Raw genomic sequence first — 21,304 nt, forward strand, 5'->3', positions numbered from 1 at the left:
GTGTTGTCTGGATGGCTTAAAGGTCAAGGTTGATAACTAACAGCTGAGAGCTCTCATCAAGATGTCAAGTCACTAAGCCCTGTTGTCAAAACACAACATTGCAAACCCAATCAAATTTAATAAAATAATTGACGTTTTCATTCTTGTTAGCACCTCTGCACTGCTCCAGGCATGTTAATCAGTGGTCTACCACTTTAATATCGATAGAAAATTTCTTTACAATGAATCTTTTTAACATTCATTGCCTGCAACAGTTAAATGCAGCCTTTGCTGCTATTTTGAATTTTCTATTAGCACCACTTTAATCCTTCGTATTCCATGCCTTCACAGTATGGTCAGGCCAAGAATTCCCTCATCTTACAGATCTATTTAGAATGTATAAACAGTATATTTGACATTAATGTTTAATCATTAATTACTTTCTCAGAGAGGAGATACAGTGTACTTTTAGACTTTACAATAAGTCCTCTAAACCTTGTAAGACCCAACACATTTAAAAAAAGCCAGGAAATTCTGATTTTTTGGAACTCAGATGTTTATTAACCTTTATAACAAAATCCCAATTTTTTTTCCGCTATATCATGTTGTGTATGATATATTTTTATTATATATTTATTATATATTTATTGTATCATATTTGATACATTATGCGTTTTGGTTACTTTTTGCTAACAAAAATGTTAATTTTAGACAAAAAAAGAGTTTTGTCCATAACATTTTGAAATTATGGCAAGTATTGGTCATGTTGATGAGATAGAGGTCTCAGAAACTCATGTTTCAAATATGACACAAAGGGCATTATAGGGTTAACTAACACCTATAATTATCAATAGTGATTCAAAGCTATTTAACAACAAAAATGCTTACTGCAAACTAGCCTTTATACTTCAAATCAACTGATGTTTTAACTGATGTTTTAATTTGGTCACAAAGGTAATGGCAGTAGCAGTAGCTGTCAGTTAACATTTAGTGACAGCTGGCAAATGTTGACATGCCCACATCTACATAATAAAAATCCACCAAAGCAGGGTACAGCTTATTGTGCTGATATTAGTTTTAGAGTTTTTAAACAGCCTAAATAGTGCCCCTATGGTCTCAGTAAGTAAGAAAAGTATTAAATATCAGGGAAGTGTAATTGGTAGACACAATCTAAAGTTTTGACACCTTACATCATATAGCACTGTTTCATTTCCTACTAGTATAAATTGGTAAAGGGTATATTATATAGCTGTTAGTATGTAGTAGACACTCAATATATATGTATTTAGCATGAACTTGCATCACTTTATTGTAAATGAAACTGACTTCTTAGCCACTAAGGTGAATAGAGATTTTATTAATCTTGCACAAAAATGTGTAGCAGCTAAAATGAAAGGAATGGCACAAAATTTAAATAAATGATTAATCATATGATTCATTTTCCTGTTTTAAATGACATGCTAAATTATGCAAACATTATTTAAGAAACTGTCTTCTCCTTTCCCCCTCTTTTTAATGATATATTCTAAACACCTTCATCCAATGAAACACTTCTGCAAAGCTTTATTGGAATAAACATAATACTAGACAGGATGACAGGCAGTGTGCCGCTATAAGGCTAACAGCTATGACGCACCCTCTTCCCTCTGGCAACAGTGTGTACATAACTAAACAGCACATTCTCAGCAGCATGGAGAGGCTTGCCCAAAGGATAAACTCCTCCAGGAAGCCTTGAAAGAAATTGGTTATTAAATAAGGCAGACCAGAGATAAAGATGTCAGCAGTAATAATGCTTTTCATTTTGACTCTGATCTTATTTGTTCAGAGGGGAGGGTGAACTATGCAGTCTCACTGAGTTGACACAAGGGTTTCTCCGACTGCTAGGAGACCGATCTGTCAGCAGATACACGCCAATGCCGTCTTTGTCGTCTGCGCTGGTGAGGGCAAACTAATATAGTGGAACTGCAGATGTGGCACTTTCTGCCTAATACTGTTAATACTCCATACATACACTCAGACGGGCCCGAAAGGATACAGAAACCACCGCCGCTGATTTATACAGGCTGTGGCAGTTACTGAGTGTATGTACTCTGCTGCCTTACGCATCCCAATGGCAGTGAGGATGGGACATGCTGTACAGTAGACTCAGACCATTTGGTTATCCTTCTGTCAGCAATCGAGAGCCCAGTCCACTCTCGCTAAATTCTTCTTTGATAGTGTCAAGTGTATTTCTGGTACCACAAAATGAGCATCTGTTAGTAATGAGAGAATATCAAAGAAAAACTTTTTTTTCCCCAAAAAATAAATCAGCCTCATCTGGAATACAATTTTAATACAGTGAATTAGATAAACATACAACATTAAAGGCACATAATGGAATCCACCTGGAGACACAAGTGCTTGGGGAGGAAACCAATTAAAGAGATCAAAATAATTAAGAAAATTAGCATAAGTGTTGAGGAAGTTCTTTGAAAAAGTTAACAAATAGGAACACAGCAGCAAAGAGAGTGTAACCAGTTAATTATTTATTGTCATTTTCAGGGCTACAATAAACCAGACTGCCTCAGCCTTTTTAAACATGAATGGTCAATGGCCATTGTCTTATACAAACACAATAAATTTGGTCAGTGTGAGGATGACAGATTGGATAAGTGTCCTGATATTTGGACAAATTACACCTTCAGCATGTTTTGCTTATGCAAACATTCATTGTCCTAGTTAATTACATCAATCAAGCGGTATAAAAGAACAACTCTGTAATAAGTGCAATCTGATTTTTCTCCACATTGTACCAGACACCATAAGCGGACACAGTGTGAAGACAATGAGGAAAAATTAAGACATGATTAGACTGTTTTCTATCAATCTGAGCTGATCACAAGAAAAACAACTCTCTCTCTCTCCCCCCCCCCCCCCCCCCCCCCCCAATCTAAACAGATTAGATTATGTTTATATACACTGCTAGTATGCAAACAGAATTTTGGGCGCCCTACATTTAATATTAAGTGAACCTTACCGTCAGTGAGCTTGTGTGAGCTTACATGCATGCACGAAACAAACAAAACAGGGACCAAAAGAGTCTAAAAAATCCACAGGGCACGTGTAAGCACACAGGGCTGCTTTTAAAAAGCAAATCAAGAGTACAAAAAATACCATTATTATTTCCTGTGAGGTCTTTTGACACTTTAAAACCTGCTTTCTAAAGGCAAAATGAAAGAGACAAAAATCAACCTAAAAGTATAGATGTTGAGGAAAGTCATTGAAACTGTTATTTAATGCATTTTTACGATGATTTCTTTCTTTGTTTGTTTTTTATTCCTTTAAATTCAAAGCTGTTTTGGTTTAGTTTTGTGTATGGTGGGGGTTACCACACACACTACTCTACATTTTACTCATTTAATTAGTAAATGTATTCATTAAATGAACATGAGGCAAAAAAAAACATAATGAAATCAGGACCACTGAAGATGGAGGACACTTAAAAGTAGGCCAGGCATTATCTCTGCAGCAGACAGCCACCTACAGGGTGCGCTCGTTAATCAGTCACTGACATGCAGGCTGGGTAGAGTTCAATAATAAAATAATAAAATAAATAAATAAATATAACTCTTAGACATTTCACTGTGGATATGAGAACATACCGCAACAGGCAATGTGTAAAAAAAAAAACTGGAAAAGTAAACATAACTGACTGTAGAACAGGATAATTATGTTAAATATTTATATTGTGCTTTAATTACTTTTTTTCAAATTACTTTCGGGTACAACAAACATCAGCCTATATTTTTTTGGAAAAACAACACAACGCAACAAATGATCCGGCCTGCGTTCAGTTTAAAGCCCTCTCTTTAGAGGGGTTATCGAGTTTTCATACCTTGCTTTCTGTTGTCTTTAATACTGGCGCCCAGTGCGCAAGACATGCACCTTTCTCTGTTTACGTTGTACTAGATGATGAGGTAATTCTCTTTAGTTTTTGCAAATAGCTTTAGGGGTCAAAGCTCCAGCAACAAAGCTCCAGAAGTATATATAACAACTTTATGCCTGGTTGGAAATACTGGTGGTTTCTCTATATTTTGTGACCAGACAGGTACTGTGCAAAGGTCTTGCTTAAAAGTTATATCATAATGCAATTTATTTAAAAGAATATTCAAAGTCAACACAGCTCTGTGGTTATAGCTACAACTGAGAACATCAGACGTGTTATTTTTAGGTATTTTCAGTGAATCTGAGGGCGTTATCAAGTCTGCTACATTCATTTAATAGTATGTTTAGAACCATATAAATGAAATGTATTGCTCTCTCAGCCTGTACCCTTGTATTACCACATGGTGGTAACAAATTACTTCCTGGAATATGATCAATTTTTTGAAACAAAAAACGCACCCTGTTCAGGAAATCCACTAGAAATACAGGAGTGTGTTTGGTGCATTAAGGCAAAACAAGGATCTAGGGATAAAATCAAGATCCATATTTGTGGTCTGTCAAGAGAAATAAAAGTTCTTTGGGGGATCAGTGGGCTTTGATCAGTGGTTGTTGATCAATGGTCATGACAATTTGTATATTACCTCCCAGCCCATTGTTCATTCAGTGTGCTGTTTTAAGTCATTGTGCAATGTACTGTTTATAAGATTGGGGAAACCTGCTGTTAGCTGAGACTGAAGAAGTCACTTGGATGAGTGACGAAACATTTCTCCCATTGAAAACGCTGCGTCCAGATGAACAGAATCAACCTATTGGGATAAAAACACATTAGATATGATCAAATCAATCAAATGAATCTGAATATTAACCAAAATTTAAACCCTCAGTGTCCAAACTGAACCATTAAATATGTTTTTGGACAACTGGACATTATAAAAACTGTCATAGCAACATATACATTTTGTTTAGTACCTAGTAACAGATCTCTCTTAGCGTACTACTCCTTAACTTAAAATGTAAAATAGTTTCAGCAAATTGCCCATAGCCTCAAAAGAAGAATAATTAGAACTTAGGATATCTGGGTAAGAGAAAAGCTTTGGTCATTTAGCTTTGCCAGGTTGAAGTAAACTAATGAGATTACTTCTGCCTCTGGAGTTTCCCCGCCTCTGAGAAAAGTTTATATAACTGAAACTCCAAATTGCTTAATGCAAGGAAAGTACAGCTCATTGTCTCTTTGGGGCTCGCCTCTGCTCTGTCCTACTCACAGCCAAACTTGATTTCTCTCTTTATGTCACTGCCACTTAAACATGCCACTCAATATGGGTTTCATAAATGTAGAAAGATGTTATAACCGCAGATCATCTGAAAAATGTTTTCTTTAAACATGGGGCTATTTATTTAATGCTATTTCATTAGTAACTGTTTGCTTCTCCTGTAGTTAGTTCAGACTGACAGTAATGGCTTGGCTGTGTATGATGCAATTAACAGATAACTTTAACTGTTTACTGCTTTCTTTTGTAAATGGATCAAATGATAAAAGTTAATTTTTTAGGAAATCAACAATGCAGTTAGTCACCAAATATCTAGATATTAATAACAGAGCATGCTCAGTCCCCAGAATATTTTACCAAGTGTTTTTATTTTAAGGGCCACATCTTTGGTTGATTTATTTCACAGCTCACATTACTGTATCGTCATAACCAGCCCAAATACACACAGGAATGACTACCTGGTTAAGCTAAAAACAGTTATCTGCATATGGATATACTGGATCTCTATGCAAGGGAAAAGATGTTTGGTACTGGAAGCTTTCTGTTTTCCTTTTGGATAGTCAGCTTCTATGTCAAACTGTATTGACCAGTCACATTTTCTAGTATTTGGCTGTATGAGGGTAAAAACAACATTTAGAGATCTTTTTAAGCCCTGAAATAAAAGCAATTAAATTGTGCTGTTTCCAAGGCCAAGGGACCAAAAAAGAATGGTTATGTGAAAACTCTGCGACACTGGCAACCTGTCCTGACCTGCAGGCCCGATGACAAATGGAATAGGTTGTAACCCCTCCTACTGAAAAATTGAAAAGTTAAAACAGGACAAAAGCAAATACTTGCTTTGGCAATTTGGTCTTTTATGAAATAAGTAAAAATTCACATGGATAACTAATTTGGATAGATAAATTCAGTTAGGGTTAACTTTTGAATAATCTGTACTTCCACATGTAGACAGAGCAACACAATTATGGGCTACATTGATAAACCGCTGACATATTTAAGAATTCTTTGTTTGAAACTAAAGTCTCCTTTTCTTGGAGTTCTCAGGTTAAGCCCCACTTGTGAGGATAACTGATGTTAGATGTACAGCAGTAGTAGAAATGTAACTGTATGACTCATTTATTAGTGAATTATTATTTTTGAATGATATTAGCCTATTTTCAAAGCATGACAGACTCAATGTCTCTTTTCTCTGATGCCTAACTCTCTGAAGGAAAGGTCTTAGGACATCACAAGCAATTTGCAATGTTTTCTCGTGGGCTACAGCTCTATTTACAGGTTGTCAGGAACAATAGAGCTTAATTAAAAAGAACACAGTTATCAGCCTCATTAAGGTGGTGAATTTAGGCAAGTCAACTCAGGCATCTCATTTAATTAACTAGCCTTTACAAAGCTGCTTAGCGATGCCAAAAAAAAAAGTGAATATTGCTGTTTTTTTGGCTTTCTTTACAAAAAAAGACAAAACACATACAAACAAAATCACCTGCAATAATGGTTCTCTTTGTTATCTCAAGCTTGTACATCTTTATCTGTACTGGACTTTCACATTTTGCACATTTTGCCAAAAAATATAGGTAAAGTAAATAAATCTATGTGTAATAACAAGCTCAGAGTCTACAATCACACTAGTTACTCTAGGCTGTGATTTAGAAGCGATGCACTTTTAGAAGAAAACAGACCAGGTACTTCAGGTCATTATTCATAAACTAGCCTCATTGTTACATCATTTAAGAATTTGCTAATTTGGCTCTGACTTTGAAGCCATTTATGAGCAAAATAACAGAAATAAAAAAAAATGTATTTAGTTTTAAAATTTGTTTTATTTAATAACTGGCAATATTATATTTTATTCTGATGTATCTGACATTGATGGTGGCAATAAATGTTGTACATGTTGTGCTATATCTCTATGGTCGTTTAAAGCATTTATGTGAAGTATGAGTTATAACTGCTGGCAAAATTCATCAGTATCTCAGACTCAGAATTGGAAGTGCAAGAGTAGTGTGAAAGTTCTTCTGACCTTACTGATCTATCGCTGAGTGAAATTACATGCATTTACATTAAATGTAGAGGTGCGCTGACTCAATGGCTCTCACAATGGCAATATTTGCAGACCACTATTTAACAAGTGCAATATTTATCATGATCATGTTAGTCTAGTGTGAGGTCATCCAATATTTATTGAGACCTTTGACATAAAATATGAAATTACTTACACAACCACGTGGTAATGCGACAATGTTAATTGTTCTGTGATTAATCCATTGTTAGGTGATTGCTAGGCAACATGATGATGTTAGAATATATCATGCATTATTAAAGTTTTGTGGCTATGAAGTAGATCTATATGACATATATTATTGCTGTCAAAATAAAAAATCTATTTTAAAAAAGTATTATAGGTGCATCATTTCAGTCTGTTTAGCTTAATTAATTCAAATATCATCGTATATCATGCAGAATTCTTTTTTTAGTAAATAAATTACGAATAACTGTCAGGAAATTAAAAACATTCATCAATGCTTTTATAAAGTGCTATAGGTGCTGACGGATACAGCTGCAAATGGGTCATTTTAACTCGTTGGTGGGTGGTTGCTAGGCAACATGATGTTGTCAAAATATCTAATATAAGCAAGGAGGTTAAGATGTACCAGTTTGCCAGTCTTGGTCTTGTAAGAGAAGTTCACAAACAATAACATGGATATCTTCTGGATTATAGTAAGATGTTTGTTGTGTTCGGCTTAGTTTTTAACATGTTTTAAATGCTGTAAAAAGAATTCCCTACATATTTTTTATGAAAGGTAACTTTATGGTGGCAGTATCGGAAAAAACAAAAGCCATCACATGACATTGAAGCATGGCTATATGTATATGAATGTATAAAAGAACTTCCAAGTATCTAGTGCTGACTTTCGGACATACTGGTAGCATTGCTTAAAAGACATAGCAGGTCAACTTGTTAACCTTGACTTGATCTGTCAATAAAATGTAAAAACACCTTCCCCTCTGATGCACATGACCTTTCAAAAGGCTGTGCTAGTGCGTGACATTTCATTTAGCATCTTCTCACTGTATTAGTTGTGGTCCGTGCCCTCATCTTACCCCAGTAAAGTTAATTCCTCTAACACATTACATATACTGGATAATTCTATTGATTAAAGGGTGTTTTCAAACCTGGTTGCGCTCACTTCTTCCCTTCTGAATTAATCAATGCTCTCACCTCAGTAGGACACTGAGGTGACAGTGGTAACACAACCCAGTCAATCGGCCCCCCCACTCGTTGACCAACACTCACCTCATTGAACCTGCCACAAGCCCTTAGGTGTAAAGAGAGAAAAGATGTGAAGATTGAAACAAAGAAGCAAGACTGGGAGTACACTGCACACAGGCCGTTTTAATTACACATCCCCAAATGATAATCCTCAGATCCCAGAACTCAATGAGCTTTTTGTTCTCAGCTATCAGTTTTGTTTCTGTCTAACCTTGAGTCACTGTAATTATACATTAAGTTTCCTATGAAGGCCCAGCGGCGTAGTGTTGCTGCTAAAATGTGGGTCATGAGTGTTTTGTGTTCTTTTCTTTAATCTAAAATATATTTAAGGGAGACAGGGGCCAGACAGGACACAGCTCTACATCACCCAGTGGGATGCCTGTCTGCTATAGCCACAGGGTCCGGTTGGGTGATTTATACTACAATACCAATGGCTGTGATGGTAATATACTACAGGTAATTGAAAAGAAAATTGAATTAGGTCAACAGAAGCAGTGACAGTCACTGGATGTCACACAAAGGCTTTACAACTACAACATAATTCTGCCGCACTTGCTCCATTAAGTATCCTGCTGCCAATTCTAATATCAGGTGACTAGATAATTGTCGCTATATTTCATTTAGACTTAACACACCCTGAAACTGTAGCTCAACCCACTGTGATACACATACAATAGCACTGATAAGGTATGTTACAAGTTGTCTAGTTGTATAATGTGAGATAAGACCTTATCTCTCAAGTCCCTCTCTGCTGCTGTGCGGAGGATACCAGCACATGGCATGAACTGTCACAATGTACTGACATCAGGGCCAGAGGGCAGCCAGTGCTGGCCCATGCTGGAATCAGACTTCCCTGCCTCTGGTGCCCCACCCCCACTACCCCCACATACCATCCTATCACAATGAAAAAGGAGTAAAGAAACTGGTTCAAATCCAGTTTGTTTAAAAACTACTGTATACAGGTTCAGGGGTACCTTTACCAGAGCCTCTCTTTAAAATGAAGTTGATGTTTTTTGTAACTCAAAATAACTAAAGTGATGACAAGCAATTACTAATAGTAATAAATACTAATAGAAAATAGTAAAACAGAGACACACAATTAGTGCTGGTTTTTGGAAAAACATGCCACATGATATTGCATTATAGTACTCAGATTACTTTTTTGTTGTAACAAATAAAGTAATAACACCTTATTAAGTAAGTCTTGTTACGGTTATTGTTATAATTTATAATAATAATTATTACTATTCTAATTATAATGATATATATATTAATAAAATAATATAAATATAAAATTCCTTTTGTTATAAAAAGAATAGAAAATGCATCATGCAAGTTATTGAAGTATTCAAATTATCTTGAATTTGATGAATAATATAATATTCTTATCTTCTGTTCATTTTTAGCAATGCAGAAGGTTAAGGCACCCTTCTAGTTTGCAGTCCATTTCTATTTAGTTTTATTTATATGATGTCAATTCACAGCATCAGTTGCCTCAAGGCACTTATACACCATATTAGAGAGAAGATGATCCCATCAGGTACTTGGTGACCATGAGAAGGAAGAACACCCGTTTAACAGGAAGAAACCTGTTAAAAGCGGCAGTCGTCCTTGTTAACTCGTCAAGGACAAAACACATTAGTCCGAGAAGATTAACAGCATACAGTGGTGGCATATAAATGAATCAGGAGTGAAAAGAGGTGAGTGGAGAAGAAATATTCCATGCATCATGAGAAGCACCCAGCAGCCTCAGTCTGCTAAGGTTCCAGGGTCGCTTGTTCCAGCCTCAACGATAAGCTTTATCAAAAAGTTGATTTTTAAACCTAATCTTAGAACTAGAGAGGGTTTCTGTCTCCTGAATCCAAACTGGGACTTTGCTTCCCATTAGTTTGATGTGCATGCTGAAGGACATATGCTGATCGGAAATGACTCCAACATTCCTCACGCAGCTACTGGAGCCCATCCAGAGTAAATAGCTTGTTAGACACACTTTACTGAGTGTAACATGTGTCTAACAAGATAGACACATTTTACATGTGTCTATCTTGTAAAATACAATAGCTTCAGTTTTGTCTGATTTTCCAAGTAGGAAATTACAGGCCTTCATATCTCAATTAGTCGGTTAGTTATATGTAGTTCAGGTAACTAACCTGAGTCATCTGGTCTCACCAGAAGCAAATTTACCTACAGTATACATTAATGCAATGCTTTTAATCATACAAATACACCACTTTAACTATCACACACTCTCATGTGCTGAGGACAGTTTTGGGGGTTCAATAACTTCAACCTGAACCTCAGCCAAGATGCACATGATTTATGGGAAGGATACATGCTGCTAGACAAGTATTAAATCAAAGATGTTAAATGGAAGAATGAGCTATGACGGGGGTTAAAGCGAGATTTGGTCGTTGAGGAACCCAAAGAACAGGTGTAGCAGTGGAGTGTGGGGAAAAAAAAATTACTTAGACATATGTCACATAATAATTTGTTTTATGAGCACCAGTACATTTTTCATTATGTGCAGACTGGAATCAACTGACCTGTGCCACTGCTCCACTGTTCACTGATCTCTGTATATTAAACAACAGAATTCAAGATGTAAGCAGTTGTTTAACAACCTATATTCAGTATATTTTCTCTTTGGATTTCTAGCCACTGGACACTATAGAGCTCCAGTGGCTTTATAGAAAAAGAATCAGTTTTATATAACACAAAATGCATAATTCATGTCTGCTACCACTGATTTACTTGATACTTGATGAACCTTAGAATGAACACCAAAGAGTGCATCAGTGCGTAACTGTGAACTTTGCAACAGTCCTACAAGCTAACTTCTTTAGCCTGCACAAAACTGCCAAGCATTTTCATTGGGTTAGGGTAGTAAGGTTTGATTTTACACTTTTTTTGTTAAATTTTCACTCTCTGAACAGTCCTTAGCTTTAAAAATAATCTGTTATTTGTTTACGCTCGCTCCTCTTCTGTAGCTAGTTATATGCAAAGTACAGCAAATGCAGCTTCATAGTCTGCACAATTAAGGCATCACAGGCATAAGGGGAAAAGGGAGATGTGCTGAAGGTGTAAGATGGCCATGAGATGTTATTATTTTCTTATTACTGAGCAAATATCGACCATGCCGGGACTGAAACCAAAACAAGGTTGCAGTACAAGAAAAAAGAACAAAAAATGAAAATGACTTATTAATTGAAGGTGCCGGAACCCAGTTTGGGATCACTCTGGTCTACATTAACCCCTGGCTACTACTGACTCTTAAGCACTTCTAACTGCCCATTTAAAAGTTGTATTTTGTTTTTTTCAAATTCACTTGAACAGGTTTTCTTAAATTCATCTGTGCAATGGAGACGGCAGTCAGAGGAGTATGAAACAAGGGTATTGTGCTTGGGAAAAACATAACACAGCTGACAGGTTTCTTATTTTACTTACATTGGTGTCAAAGCTTGTTTGATACACTTTGCTAAAATCCTCTGGTGAGAAAAAGCTAAGAAAATTTACACTTTTTGCTTTTATGGAGTTTGAATTACTGGAGTAGCTCTACAGCTTGGACGGCACAGTGTTGCTGGAATGCAAAAGTTTATTTTCCTATACCTTAACAATAACATTTTGTACTTTGAATTGAGTCACATTACTATAACATAACCCCGGGACAGCCTATCTAGATAAATTTAGCTTCCACAATTTCAAGACGCTTCAGTAGACATTTCTTCTGTCTAAAATAAAAGCAAAATGTGGCTTTATTGGAGTACACACCTGCTACTCAGTTGTTGTACATTATAATAGTCTTGTGAGAATATTGACAAAGCTCAGCCAAAATGAGAACATTACCTTTATGCAGCAAAATGCCGGATTATTATAGCGGTTTTTAGCTCCATCAAATAAAAGTCCACAGCTGCCACAGTAGAAAGGGAGAAGGGAAATGAAAATATAATATGCATTGCTTTCATTCGCACAATTATTTCCCCACATGTGGAAGGTGGTAATATGAAATGTTCCTGTAACAGCTGGGTCACAGTCTTTTTGCTGCACGTTGAATATATTCATGATCTGACCACAAGATGCTAATCTCTCCCTCTGTGATTTCTTATATCCTCTCTGTCTTGCATTGAGCAGTGGTGAGGCTGATCAGTGTGGACACTTTTGTCTGAAGGGAAACAGGAGAGGAGACAGGAGTGACACAACCGTGGCCTCCTGCTGAGAAAAGAGAGGAGGCAAAGCACGAGGAAAGGACAGCAAGTAGATAAATAGACTAATCTAATTTGTTACTTCAGTCAAATGTATCCCAAATCCTCCTCCGTGGTTCTCTGTCCCAACCATTGGTGGATGATGCTAAAGTGTTTGGGCAGGGAGGGACACAACTGGGAGAGAATTCGCCCAGAGGAAGTTCAACACTGTCCCACGGTCCTCTCTGACACATCACACAGTTTTTTATTATGCATTTCAAACCTTTGCCCATCCCCGTGCTGCAATGAAATGCATATACTTATGCAAATCAAAGACTTCTGAATAACCTAGGAAATTACTGTAATAATATATTGATAGTAATATATCGCCAATGGAAATTGAAATTGAGAGATGTTGTCTCATTGGACCAGAAACCAAAAGTACAGATCAATTTAAAATGGCAAATGACTGTGCTCCCTAAGCCCATTTCTAAGAAGCGAGTAATAGATCTCTGATCATAGGCTATTACAGCCTGGTCAGGCTGAAGCTGGGCTGCCTGTGGAATACAGAGAGCACTCCTTGACTTTTACATCAAAAAGATGCCTCAGAGAAAGTCCTCTGAGCCGTTGGCACCATAGATCTCTAGGGCCACACCACAGGAGGAGTACAGTCGAGTCTTTGGTTTCATCTTTCTCTCTGGTCTTTATTAACCGTGCCAGGATTCTAAGTCAGAGAGTTCTGCTGAGCTCACTGATGCTAATCACATGTTGCTGTTTCAAATAGTAGGAGCGAAAATATTACACGTTAAAAGCAAGCTGCAGCTGTTTAAGAAGCTAATGCCGGGTCAAAATTTCTTGTTTTAGCCGAGATTTGTTCATTGCCGTGTTTTGGGTGTTACACTGAGGTTGGTTTTCAAAGATTTGCCTCTGCCTTTGTGCTTTTAAGACAACTGAAAGTCTGTTAAACAGTATTTTTGTTGACCCAAATCTATTTCAAGTAAAAAAAAAAAAAAGCAAAACGAATCATCTACTATTATTACACGAATAACAGGGGCTTGATTCCTTGAGATAAACAGCTGTATTAATTTTCCACTAGAGCACTGCACAGATGACGAAAAAACATTAAGGATTTATGTTTGCTTCATGTCTTAATTTGAAGGATGTTGTAGCCTCATCGCTCAACACAGATCTTTTTTTTCATCAGCTGTTATTTTTCTCGTTATAATTTATTCTCCTGCTCTTTGTCATATTTTGCTCTTTATCACCAACATACTTTTCCAATTAATCAGGATTAAAACAAAGGGTTTTTTCATATAAATAAATAGAAAATGCACATAAAAATGACAAAAATAATTTGTTTCATACATGGCCGTGAAGAGAAAGACACGTCTTCTCCACATACAAGAGCCTGTTATTTAAGAAAATAAGCAATATTTTCAAGCTATTCTCATTTGTTTCCAATTACAAATACCACTTCTCTTTCTTTGGGATGTGACTAGTTGGACTTGTGAGGCCAGCCTTCTAAACGCATTTCTATTTAACTGACTTTCTGTCCAAGTCTTCACTGAGGTGTTTTTTTTTTACTCTTACTTTTGAAAATGTTGAGTTTATTTTGAACAAAAAATGTTCTCGTGCTACAAAGTCTAACAAGAACATCTAAGCGACACCAAAGAGGTGTGTTGAACCAACACTGGCGAAACATCCAAGGTGTCGGAGCACTAGTCATCAACAAAACTGTTACCCAAAGGTTTTGAAAATCCATTATATTTAGTATTTTTTATATATATATTTTTTTTAGCTCTGCGTCAGACTGGCAACATGTCCATGGTGTACGCCACCTCTCGCACCGTGGCAGCAGGGATAGGCTCCAGCTCCTCCATATTTCTTAATTTGATAAGCAGAAGAGAATGGATGGATGGATTTTTTTAAAGCTGTGATTTGAAATCATAGCAATTAGACTGATTATTGATAAAAATACTCAAATGTCATACCATTTTAAACTAAAAAGAATAAGCTAAATATATATTTCAGGGATGTTTTACAGACATAAAAGAGAAACTAGACCCCAGGAGAGACCACCACCCATAACAACAACAGCAGGGTAAATGTCACTCTTCTACATCCTTGACATGCAAGCTTTCAGCAGCAACTCCATTTGAAACAAGATGCATAAGGATCGTCTTCAGGAACACCAAACTGTTTTAATTACGCTGACATCTCATCATGTTCAGCAGCAATGAAAACTCCATGTGTGAGATGAAGATTCACACGAGCCGATGCAAATGAAGACCTTTTTGATCTGACAGTCAAAATTGATCGGTGGGTCCTTAGATCACTATTACATCAGTGGGAGATGAGAGAAAGGAAATTTGAATTTCAAATTTCCATCTTATTACATTGTCTGTGTTGCAGGTATACAGCCGTTCTCAAAGTGGACTTATAGCGACTGTGAAGTATACTTTCGCTAAATTGCTATTTTGAAAGTCTCACTGGAGAAACCTGAGAGAATATCACTGTGCAATAAAGACTGCTCAGCTCGACTCTCTCTCAGTACCCTTGGTAACTATATTCCTGCCTGCACAACACTCCCCAGGTCAGCCTCAAAGATTTGGGCCTTGAGGGCTGGAATATTTTGCATTAAAATGTCTTATTCGCAGTGTTTCTGGGTTCAACAGAATGCATAAACATAAAAAAGACTGTGTTTATATACCATCGCCTTTAGTGCGTTCTTATTGATCAAAGTTGACAGCTACACATGTTGGATAAAGAGAAACATCATGATGATGTATTTTTGTTGCATTATTTATCATTGCTGGCCTGGTAGGGCGACAGTCCCTGAGGTAATACGTCTCTTGATACATTATATCAGACAAATCTCTGGCTCACTCTGGAGAGTTTTTGCCTCAGAGTTTTATAATGCATTCATTTGCTGTTATGTAACATTTATGTTTTAGGTCGGGGCAATCTGTGTATGTGGGTGTGGGTGTGCGCTTGTGTGTGTTTGTTTCAGTTTCATACTGAAAAGTCCCAGCAGAATAATATCTACTGCTAATTTCATGTTTTATTTATTATCAAATTGCAGCTGTCTGGGTAGGGCTTATACAGTGTTTGGCTAATAGGAGTTTTCAGAATTCAGTTATTGTGGAGTTTCAGTGCTTCGTGGACTCAGTGAAAAGATCTATGGGTACAATTGTGAGCCATTGTTACTTTAGACAACCTTGATTATATAGTATATGAAAAGAATAAAGGCCCATTAAAAACCACTGGATATGTTTTCAATAAAAATCTCATTATGTTTTAGATTATGTAATGTGTACAGCTACCACTTTATGACAATACTAACCAAAACCAGGGTCAGTTAAAGGTCTACTCTTATGACACAACTCTTAAGTTGGAAGCAACTGCGTTATAGAAAGAATCACAGCAGAGTCTGAGATCGCCCCGTCAAAAGAGCAGAAACACTTGATGCAACTTAGAAACCTTCTTGAGCTCCAAATAATCGAAAATGTAGCTTTTGCGTCTTTCGAATGACAAATGACCTTGTGAGAAACATTGTTGCATTTATAATCTGCCAACTCCCCCATGAAACGCCTTATTCATTGTCAGGAAGCAAGCAGTAAGGCAGAAGGACAAAAGTGTAGAGTCATTTTTTGATTCTAGTTCAATGAGAAGTTGGAACAACATCAGTAAAATACAAAATACTGCAGAAAAGTAGCTACTTATTAGGGCTCAACTAAAAATGTCGTTTAGTTACATTTATTTGGCGGGGACCATGTACAAGAAAAAATAAAAATTTAACACTAGAACTGCCAGGAGGGGTCTTTTTGACCACGGGGACAGAATTTCTCCTCCTGGCTCTTGTAGTGTTAATCACCTGAGACAAAAGATGCATTGAAACAGATTTCCATCAACAGTCCCTGGACAGCAAAAATAACATTTAGAAACACACAAAAAATCATCAATAAACAGTTTACACTAAAAGAAATGAGGCCAACTAAACTAAAACACAGCTAAGGTTAAATTAAAATAAATATATCTTATCATTAACTTCAATGAGGATGATCTGTATTTACTTATTTGCCTGCATTCCTGGGTGCTTGGGTTGCTTGTCTCTTCTTTACATCTCTTCCACTTTCCCACACAATGGTCCAATCAATTTCTTGCCCATCTTCTGCGAGCCAATCATGCTCCGCCCTGTTGTCCCATGTGCTTTAAATCTCAGTGCTCTTTGTCATTCTGCCTGTCAGACTCTCATTTGTGCAACCCGCCTCTGTGCCATCTCCACCTTATCCTGGAGAGAAAGAAATCCTCGTCCAAGTCTCTGTCACAACAAGTGTCTAGACTCCTGAGGGTCCTGTCCTACTTCCTACCAATGTGGTGTCTGCTTTACTGTGTAGCTTCATTGGAGTGTAATAACCAAATATCTGTTTACTCAAACTCTGTATTTGATGTCTCCTTATTGCACTGACTTCAACACAACATATTGAAATGGGCCAACAGAAAAGGTGAACACTCAAAAATTGTGAAAAAAACACTAATGTAATACAAGAAACTAAAATTAACTAGTCAGATCTTATATGATCGCAATTCCAAGAACAACATTCATCAGTGAGTGCCATTACTTGAATCAACCATTTCACATCTGACTTGCATATGAAAGCCCTCTTACCCCACTAACCAGTACTTTGGAGGTCAAGGGAAACAAAAAAGGTAAGTATAATTAGCAAGTGAAAGAAACTTTAGACAGATGTGTCTATGCAGGTTCTCATTCATCCAGGTTATAGTAATCTAAGGAGCTTGGAAAGGAAAGCGGCTGGACTTCTTTAAGTTGCTTGAAGATGTTTCACCTCTCAGCTGAGAAGCTTCTTCAGTTCTAAGATCAAATGGTGGAGAGTCCCAGGTATTCAACCCCTAGTGGCCGTGTCCCTTAAGAGGGTCTTTGCCCAGTGTTGATCATGTGCCTCATGAGCCAAGGTGGGAGAGAGCATGGGTCATTATTAACAGAGGTTTCAAGTGAAACTATTGTGAGACCTTAACTCACCCTATCGTGTGATGTATTGAGATCAGCTGATGCAAGATGTAAATGGGTATTAAGGTGCCTGGAAAGGGATCTCAAAACTGGATTGTAGGTGGCAGACAGATTATGTCCTAAGCCACCCACTCTGTTCAAAGATTGTTGTTCACGGTCGACATAGATGGCTTCTTTCATTCCTCTTTCAAACCATCTGTCTTCTCTGTCCAAAATGTGAACACAGGCATCCTTGAAAGAGTGACCTTTATCCCTTAGATGCAGATGTAGTTTTGGGATCCAATTTTGAGATCCCTTCCCAGGTGCTTTAAAAAAAAGTTATCTATTGCTAGTATCTATTTATCTATTTGCATTTATTGCCAAACTGTTGTCTATATTTGTTGCTAGACCAACACTGGAAGTTCTGACTGTTTCGTGTATACAGTATGTATAAAGTTTATTAGGCTGGAACAAAAGTATGCAGACATCAGGGCATTATATCAAAATGTCAAATGTAAAATAAAATTTCATTCTTTTTTTCCTGCAATACAGCTTTGACAGCAGAGACAAGGCAGGTGGTAGAAAACTCGGGGGAGAAGAAAGGACTGTGCAACAAAGCTCCCCTGGAGGCCTCCAAACAGGGACATTGAAATTACATACTATGTTCAGTGTAAGGCTATATTTGTATTTTTTAGCCATTACAAACAAAATTTCTGCCACCCCTGTTGCGCTGGATTGGTGGGGGAAAAAGAAGCCATGGGTATCTCAAAACTGACCAGATGAAACTGAATAATAATGAGTAGGTGGGAAAATGTCTTTGTCCATGTGTGAGAATTCAAAAAGCCCTAAATAATATGCAGAAACTACATGCAGTTAGTAAGATTGGGGGAAGAAAAAATATATAATATCACTTAAATCCCTCCTATAGCAACTAGACAGTTGATTTATTTAATCAATTATAAGGTACTAGATTGGATTAACATGAAATTATTAACATGCCTCTTTCTTGTAAACAACTTAATGGGTTTATTCACATAATCAGACAGAGGACAATAATGAGATTATTGCATGTAAACACAGCTATAGTGCTAATGACATGCTCAGCCCCAGTTGTCTGATCTGGCTCTGATTAGCTGCTGTGGATCCATGTGAAGATGGAGTATTTGATTTCACTCAAGTGACTGAAAGATTCAATGCAGGGAGTTTGGCTTGGAGCAAGAGAGAGAGAGATGGAGAAGACAAAGTGATTTTAGCACTTGGAGATGTTTGAAGTGTGTTAAACACTTCCGAACAGTTTTAGGGATTGTTGTAAAAACTAGGAGATTGCTGCCAAAGCACCTACTGTGCGAACAGCTCCCATAGGATACGACGACTGTTTGGGCGTTAGACTTGTTTTGTTTTGATTTGATATAGAGGCATGAAATATCAACTAAAGCAAAACAAAGGATATATATAAAGGGCTATATATAAATATTATATATATATATCTATATCTACAAATGTATATGTATATATATATATATATATATAGATAGATATAGATATATATATATAAACACTTTTCACTTTCTTACTTTTATGGGCCGCTATAAATATTCGAGATCTGTGATATTTCTAAATTGAACCAAAGCCAATATAAGGCTAAAGCATTCTAAATTTTTCAATTTAAATCAGTCTTTTTATTAGTGCATGTACTTTTGAGTCCAGTTCCTACACGATTTAATAGTGATGAAAAGACTTAATAAACAGAGATTTCCGAAGCCTTACAGGTAACAGAAAGGACAGAAGCAATGGTTAAAGCTAGCAACAGTCTTTTCAACCTATAGTAAATATTGAGACTCGAGTTCAAGGATCGCCTTTATTATCACTACATACTGACAGAATTTTACAAGTGAAGTTCAGTCATAGCACGCATAAATAAGTAAATGAAAACGAGAAATGAAAAGTAGAGTCAAATGAAATGAATGAATAAATACGAATCTTCACTTTCTACAGTCAAAATATGAGGACAGATATACTCAAAGCCTTAACAAGGTAGCAGAGTCCTAGAGTAGTGGTAATAAGAGCTGTGCAGTGATAGGATAAACTAAAAAGAGAAACACCCATTGTAACAGACTGATTGCTGTACAAAACTGGCAGATACAGTGTGATGAATAATACAGTATAATTATTTATTTATTTACTTAAGGTGGTAAGAAGGTGGCGGGACAAGAGTGATAAACTTGGAAAAAATGTCAACCCGTCATGTGCTTATGATTTGCATAACAACATATTTGCATGTTTACATCTTCCATAACACAGTGAGGTATTTCCATTTCATCTGCATCTGAGTAATACATTTTTCATTTTGCCCTTTTCATATCGATTGAAAAATGATGGCTTAATTATGATAATTCCATTTTTGCCTTACAGTTTCCCCCTCTCCAGAGAATTGTAATTAATCCATTACAAACAACACCTGTTATACGATATGATGATGAAGACACCTCAGAGGTAAACATTACAATGGTGACGATAGCAGCACAGTGCATCAATGCGTGTGACTTGTATTCTTCAAAGGAGCGATTAAGCTTTCCTGATTGATTTCCCCCGATGAATCATAATAGCAGTGGTGGGTAAACGCCACTGCAGCCTGGAAGCCACATCAAGAAACGTGCATTTTTTATTCTTGAAAAAAAAGAGATTAGATTTCTTTTATATGTTTTTTTTATTCTCAACAGCACTAAAGCAGTACTTTGACATATTGGGAAAACATTTTCTCATACCTGGTATATGATGCTAAAGCCAGCAGCTGGTAAAAACAAGCATGTTTAAAGCTCAGTGAGTAACATTATCACTTTTAGCCAAAATGTGTTGAACGAAATCGCCTGTAAAACACTAAAGAGCTGTTTTTACACTTCTCTCCTTGCATCAATCAAACTCCATAAAAATGAATTGCTCATTTTTGTAGGTGCTAGATTTGTTTTTATTACTTTAATTTCAACAAAAAAAACCCCCAAAAAACAAAAAAGCTGGTTTAATCTTCTCATCTAACTATTGCCAAGAAAGGGAAAACGATGGCCTATTGCAATAAGAAATCTCCACTTATGTTCCAATAATAAGCAGCTACGTGGGAATGTTGTGATGTTATCCCTCTGAAAACCTTTCTGCTGATTATGGAGACACTTGCTGTGCTAAAAACAGTTTCAACAATGCCTGTCTAAACTTCTACATTTGATTGAGTTTTATATGCAGGCGACAATGTGAATCCCAAGCCATAAATGCATCCTGATCCTCAGGAAATCATCCTGGATTACTGTCAAAGTCACATTTTCTATCATTTGCAATTCATTTTCAATGGATCGGCTCAGTGCGAAGTCAGATTGACACCTCACATTATGGCACAGGACAAATTTCTCTTTCTTCTTTCACGTATAAGAAGACAAAAGTGAATGTTCACCTTGGATTTGAAGCTAAATATAAAACGAAGATATATGTAGGAGATTTGACAAGTTAAGAGAGCGTCTTTGCAAAATGTTGTTTTCAGTGCATTGTCATGTTTAAAACTGTTTCTATCAGTTACACCTGCAGAATAGTCTCTCAGTATTTTATAGGCATATCGAAAATACAAGCAGCTTGCTGGTCACAAATTTCCCACCATACTTTATATTAAGGCCTTACAAATAATCCCACAGGATGA

This window comes from Pelmatolapia mariae, linkage group LG9 (genome assembly GCF_036321145.2).
Source record: "Pelmatolapia mariae isolate MD_Pm_ZW linkage group LG9, Pm_UMD_F_2, whole genome shotgun sequence".
In the NCBI taxonomy this organism is placed as follows: Eukaryota; Metazoa; Chordata; class Actinopteri; order Cichliformes; family Cichlidae; genus Pelmatolapia; species Pelmatolapia mariae.